Raw genomic sequence first — 7,441 nt, 5'->3', positions numbered from 1 at the left:
AATGATGGGTCCAATTTTGCGGACTGGGAGGCGGCACTACGTAATCTTTCTATCTGCGACGGTAAGCTCGGGTATTTAATCGAGCCAATACCGGTCAACCAGGCCCAAATGCAGGAGTCAACGAGTCACTCGCTTATAGTGATTTCGTTATGGAAGCGGGTGCGATAAAGAACGTACTCATCTTTGCAATGGAAACCAATTTGCAGAGACGCTTCATTGCCCAAGGTGCAAACAAGATTTTCACCACACTCACTAATGAGTTCTCAAAGGCACCGAGAATCATCACATATGAGCTTACCTGTCGCTTCTTTGATGCGAAACTCCAGAAGGGCCAACCGGTTAGCCCACACATTCTTCACATGATTGAGAATGTCGAGAAGCTGGAGGCACTGAATTGTAAAATCAGTGAGAGCATTGTCATTGACCGAATGCTTCATTCTCTTCACGATGGTTTTGCCCTCTTCAGGGCGAACTACTACATGAATGACTTGAAAAAGAGTCCTCATGAGCTACACTCCCTTCTCGTACAGACCGAGAAGGATATGAAATTGAGTGGGAGAATGAAGCAGGATGTTCTCACGATTCACAACAAGAGTAAAGGTAAGGGCAAGGCTCATGGCGACCTAGCTGTAGGTAAGCCAAAGTTTAAGAAGCCAGGAAACGGTAAGAGTGCGCCTGGTGAGACTAGTGGCTCACAGGGCAAGACAAAGAGCAAGGGCGGTGACATAGAGTGCCACCATTGTCACAAGACTGGACATTGGAGGAGGAACTGTCCCGTCTACCGTGAGGACATCAAGGCAGCCGCGTCGTTCTGTTGGTATGTCATCTTATATTCATATGATTGAGATTAACCATGCAAGTTTCGGAACTTGGGTACTAGATACTGGTTGTGGTTCTCATCTGTGTAATCATTTGCAGGGCCTAAAGAACATCATACCTCTCAAAAAAGGTGATGTGGACCTGCGAGTCGGGAATGGAGCACGAGTAGCTACTGCCTCGAAGGGAACATATGTAATCCAACTCCCTAGTGGTTTTGAGTTATCTTTAAATAACTGTTACTATGTACCCAGTTTATCTAAGAACATTATTTTTGTTTCCGTACTTGCTAAAGACGGTTTTACATTTTCAATAAAGGATAATAGTTGTATTTTCTCTTTTAATGAAATGATTTATGGCAAAGCAGTTTCCATGAATGGAATTTATATCTTAGATCAAACCACGGAAGTATTACACATGAATAATAAGAAATTAAAGGTTGGTGACAAAGATCAAACCTATCTATGGAATTGTCGAATGGGACACATAAATGAGAAACGCGTAAAGAAACTCGTCGATAATGGGACTATTCCCTCATTCGGATTTTCTGCATATGGCACGTGTGAATCATGTCTCATTGGCAAGATGACTCGAGTTTCCTTCAAAGGTGTTGGAATGCGCGCTAGTGACCTATTAGGACTCATACATACGGACGTATGTGGACCTATGTCAATTACCGCTAGAGATGGCTATAGATATTTTATCACTTTCACGGACGATTTGAGTAGATACGGATATGTCTACTTAATGAAGCATAAAAGTGAGTCCTTTGAGAAATTCAAGAATACCAGAATAGGGTACAGAACCAACTGGGTAGAAAGATTAAAGCACTCCGTTCAGATCGGGGTGGTAAATATCTTTCAAATGAGTTTGATCAACACCTGAAAGACTGTGGAATCGCTCTACAGTTAACTCCACCTGGAACACCTCAATTAAATGGTGTGTCCGAACGGAGAAATCGAACCTTACTTGATATGGTTCGATCCATGATGAGCCACACAATAGTGCCTGAATCATTATAGGGTTATGCTCTTTTGTCAGCCGCTCTTATACTTAACCGAAGTCCGTCTAAAGCTGTCGGCAAGACTCCATATGAAATATGGAAGGGGACGGTACCTAACTTGTCCTTTATTCGGGTTTGGGGCTGCGAGGCTTATGTCAAGTGGAGACACGAGGATAAGCTCGGCCCGCGATCGGTCAAGACATACTTTATAGGTTATCCAAAAGGAACATTTGGTCATTACTTCTATTCGCCAACCGAACATCGAGTTTTTGTTGTGGCTAGTGCGACGTTCTTAGAGAAAGAATTTCTCGAGAACAAGTCGAGTAATAGAACCTTCGAGTTGTCGGAGATTCCAGAACCAATGACCGAGGAACAGATGGAGGAAGCTGTACCTCCAACTGATGATACGGTTAATATTCCTGAGGAACCTAGGAGGTCGGGTAGAGACTCTCATCCTCCGGACAGATACATTGGTATGGTCGAGGAGAATGACGTTTTACTTCTAGAAAGTAATGAACCCGCAACCTATAAAGGTGCCATGACCTGTTCCGACTCAAAGCTATGGCTCGAAGCCATGCAATTCGAGATGGACTCCATGTATGAGAATGACGTGTGGGATCTAGTTGATTTACCTAATTAGGTAAAACCTCTACAGTGCAAATGGCTTTACAAGATAAAGCGTTCTGTAGACGCGCAACCAGATACCTATAAGGCACGACTTGTGGCAAAAGGTTTCACTCAAGTGCACGGATTGCATTATGATGAAATTTTTGCACCTGTAGTCATGCTACGTTCCATTCGGATAATCTTAGCGATTGCCGCTTTTCATGACGATGAAATTTGGCAAATGGATGTGAAAACCGCCTTCTTAAACGGTTATTTGGAGGAAGAGTTGTACATGGTGCAACCCGAAGGTTTCATAGATCCTGAACATCCTAAGAAAGTATGCAAGCTTAAGCGTTCCATTTATGGACTTAAGCAAGCTTCTCGGAGTTGGAATCATCGTTTCGACCAGGTGATAAAAGAGTATGGTTTCACTCGATCGGTCGAAGAACCATGCTTATATATCAAGTCGATTGGGAGCAAGATTGTATTCTTGATATTGTATGTCGATGACATACTCCTGATTGGGAATGACATTCCTTTCCTATCTTCGGTTAAAGAATGGTTGAAGAACCATTTCCAAATGAAAGATCTGGGTGAGGCACAACGCATTTTGGGAATCCATATCTACCGAGATAGATCACGACGGACGTTATCACTTAGTCAGGAGTCTTATTTGGATAAGATTCTTGAGAAGTTCAGCATGACCAACTCCAAGAAGGGGAACCTTCCAATGACGTGTGGGATGCAGTTGAGCAAGTCTCAAGTCACCCACGATGCCTGAAGGGGTTGAACGCATGAATCGTGTTCCTTATGCATCAGCTATAGGATCAATCATGCATGTCATGATATGCACACGTCCAGACGTGGCACATGCATTGAGTATGATGAGTCGGTACCAAAAGAATCCAGGTACCTACAGAGGACTAAGGATTGGGTATTGACTTATGGAGGAGATACTAAGCTATGCGCAACCGGTTACGCAGATGCTAGCTTCCAAACGGATCTCAGTCCGGTTCGTCTTCACTCTTAGTGTGTTGTAGCAGATTCTACTACTGAATCGTTGAATTATGATAAGCATGTAGGGCACGTCATTTCCATGGGAATTAAACGTGTTCCTGAGTTGTAGTACTTGATTATGGATTTGATACATTATCTTTTTCATATACTATTTATAACTTCATCGTTTTATTATAACATTTTGTTTTTCATGTGGATTGTACTGACAACATTGAACGCCACAAAGTGAACTGAATTATATTATATTTGTTTTGGTCCGTAATCGCCAATGTGAGCTGATAACTCCAGCTATTATATTGTGCAGTCGATTGATGGTGGGTTCAACGAGCCATAAGTTAAACGGTTGACTAATCGATCACAGATACGAGATTATGGCGATACCTCGTAGGACAACTTTTTGTGACAACGTAATGGAGTCCTAAATGTTTCAAAACATTCGGTGCCAGGTCGTGGATAGGACATCCATTGTGTTCCTAGAGTCGATTCTTTTGACTATCAATTGTCTCTTGAGATTAAGGCAGTTTTTGGGTGACTTTGGTTTCTTTCTCATGGTCTACCGTAACTGGGGCTAAGTAGATTTTTTCTGGGTCATTTCATACTGTGCTTACATCTGCAGGATTCGAGTTGAGAAAAATATCCAACCCTTATCAGGTATAGTTATTTCTCGAGGCCACTCGAGGAGTTGTAACTGAAATGCATGGCTATGCTCGAATGTTGATTCGTTTATCAGTTAAGTTACTCTCTAGTCGGGAAAACCACTCTTGATACTGATCGCTTGTAAAATACGACCTTTGTGAATTCGGATTTGCAAATTGTTTTACATTGAGTGGGAGAAATTTTAAAGGATATGAGAATCGGTTATCGCACATACACTTGTGAGGACAAGTGGGAGTTTGTTGGAGCTTGTGTCCTCAACAAATTAGTGTGATAACATTTGTAAATCTCTTACAGGTTCACAAGGGTATACTTCGTATATTTAATCAGTTGATTAACGTTTACCTAATAACGGTTGGCTTGCTAGAAAGTTTGACGTTATTATCATACAGATGGCGGTGATCAACTGATCCCTAAAGGTCACACCTATAGGACGTGTTTGAGAAATGTGGTTATAGAAATATAATTACATTGATGCCCAAAATGATTAAAAAGTTAGTCAATGTGTTGATGAGATAATTATTTAATGAAAATTAAATAATATTAAGATTAGACGAATTAAACTGTCAATTCGTAAATTAAATATAATAAGTTATATTTAATTAAATATATATAAGGTTAGTTTGGACGAATTAATCTGTTAATTCGTAATTAAATATAATCAGTTGTATTTAATATCAACAAGTTGAATGTGTCATAGTGGTAATAGCGAGGGTACACATACCAAGAGGTCATGGGTTCGATCCTCACTAGATGACAATTCAACACATATTATATATTTTTGGAAAGATCAAAAATAAGGAAATTGTATTCCTTATTTCGGTCAACATTGGCCGAATATTAGGAGAGTAATATCTTTCCTAATTAATTTGGGTAATTTGGTCTATATAAAAGAAAAGGAGAGAATTATTTCTACCCTAATGCTTTTTCTTGACCTAGCCTCCTCTTTCTCATCACAAGAACACAAAGACAATTAAATTTTACAGAAAATTTTAGATTGATTTCTAGCATAATCAAAGGGCATATCTCAGATCGTCTTGGGTGCAACTAATAGGCGAATATCAATTTTGATATTGTTCTTAGGCCATATTTGCTAGGACCGGAGGTTAATTCTAAATCTTTTTACTTATGTTTATGTATTTTATTTTATGACCTTAGATCATCTTTGTTAAATCGTTATAATCCTTCCAGTTTAAGGGAAGTATACAGATTTATTTCCCACACTCTAACTTTTGACCGTCTTTATGAGATATTAGGCATTGATAAGCATACTACTGGTGATTTGTATAATGGTACTGGGTTGTCAGCTGTCCGATTTTTTCCATTGTTTACTGGTTTTGCGGATGCAGATGTGAGTTGCATGTCTTTACTTGACGTCCAACATGTTTGTCATAGGCTTTTCTTGCGGTATTTGAGTTATCTATTATATGGGAGACATGATAGAAGTAGGGCCTCTTCCTTAGAGGTCTTGATTTTGGCTAGCTACCTTAACCCCTTCCAGGAAGCTACTTTCCAGTTTTCTCCCCTGCACTCGTTTGCCAGGCCCTTGACCTCATGACTGAGAGATATGCAGATTTAGATTGCGGTGCCATTGTTACTAGGATTGCTAGGGTTCTATGTGATTTTGAGGGTAATGATCCCTATGAGCCTATGGAGGACCCTGAGCTGTTGGTAGATGATGATTATCTACGCTATGGCATTTCTTGCCTTAACTTTCAGGATGGGACATATCACTATTGGAAAGTGCATGGTCAGTTCTATATGCTTTTGCCTAATGATCGTTTGTCGGCTATTGCACCTCTTGAGGAGAGTGAAGCTAGATTGAGACCTGCCCCTGTCACCTATCTGAATCCAGATGAGCTTCTAGTTAGTTTACCTTGTTTTAGTACTACTGCTACTACTGGTGGGCGTCGGAGACGTCGTCAGCCTGCCACTCACTTGCCTGGTTCTTTGCCTGGTTCTTACCCGCCCCCTCCTCCTCCTCCTCCCCCTCCTTATCCTACATCCTTTCCCTCCTACGGTTATCACATTGACCTAGTCCTTGAGAGACACGTGAGGGTACATGAGGGTATCGACACCGCTTTGACACAACGGCGTTTGTGGGAGCAGATGGAGGCCGTTAATCTTTCTGGGGGGGGGGTGTCAGTACACGGGTACTTCTCCGAGTTTCTACACCACACCTGGTGATGACAGCCGTGTTTTCCACCCTTACGGTGTGACCCCTGCAGAGTTTGGGCAGTTTAATAAGGAGTATGGCGCTCTGGGTTTCCCCTTTTACACTCCTGTACGTCCCCACCAGCCTACCAGTGTTTTTCCATAGGATGTTGGTGTTCCTGTTCACAAAGAGGGCCTTTTGGCTAGTTTACAGCTTCTACTTCTGCTGCAGCAGCTTTTCCCGGAGGTGGCCATACTAGAGGCCGTGTTAGATGAGCTGGTCGTGCTAGAGGCCGTGGGGGTCGAGTTGAGGACCCCGAGTTGTTGGCCATGTTTGAGGAGATTGATGGCTTTGATGAAGCCAATGTTGATGATGATGATGATGGTGCGCAGTAGTAACAGCTAGTCACTACATCCCTCACTTTCCATCTGGTTTGGAGGAGTCTTTGCTACACAGCTGGTATTATCTTTCTTTGTTTTTGTTTTTGTTGTATTTCTTATTTTCCCTCTTCCCTTTGTTATTAGTGTCCTTTAGGTTGCTGGATTTTCTGTGTAATTGCTATGTTGTAGGCGTCACAATGAGGACAGTACGACATTTAGGTTTGGGGGAGAGTATTTATTTCTGTTGTGTGTTTATTTATTGTTGTGTGTGTTTAAAGAAAAAATCCATAAAAATTGAAAAATTTATAAAATACAAAAACATGTTTTTATTTATTTTGAGCCGAGTCTTGGTGAATTGTTTAGCAATGATGATAATTTGCTTTGTCTTTGCATTTGAATCCCATTTAGTTATCCATGTACATTGTTTTGACATGTTAGCTATGATAAACAAAGCTCTTAACTCAAGTCTTGACCGTCACAATATGCCTTATGCCGAGTAAATTTGTCTATATTTTGTTGGTAAACCACTTAAATTTTTGAGGTCTATAGAGCTTCCTAGGCCAGGAACATTAATAAACTGGTCTCATTTGTTATTTAGGATAAAGAGTGTGGTCTCCTTGTGGAATATGTAATATCAAATTGCATAAGCGTGACATTAGTTTCTTAGCTTTTTGCGCATTCATATGATTAAGTACATAACGAAAGGCGATTCTTATTGTTCAAATATGCCATACATAACCCTGTTTTGTTAGCCCGTTTGAACCATGTAGCCATTTCATATCCTATTTCATAGCTACATTCTAGAATTTG

The sequence above is a fragment of the Silene latifolia genome, chromosome 6, assembly GCF_048544455.1.
Source record: "Silene latifolia isolate original U9 population chromosome 6, ASM4854445v1, whole genome shotgun sequence".
In the NCBI taxonomy this organism is placed as follows: domain Eukaryota; kingdom Viridiplantae; phylum Streptophyta; class Magnoliopsida; order Caryophyllales; family Caryophyllaceae; genus Silene; species Silene latifolia.
The sequence above is the reverse complement of the archived record's forward strand: the minus strand, read 5'-3'. Positions refer to the sequence as shown.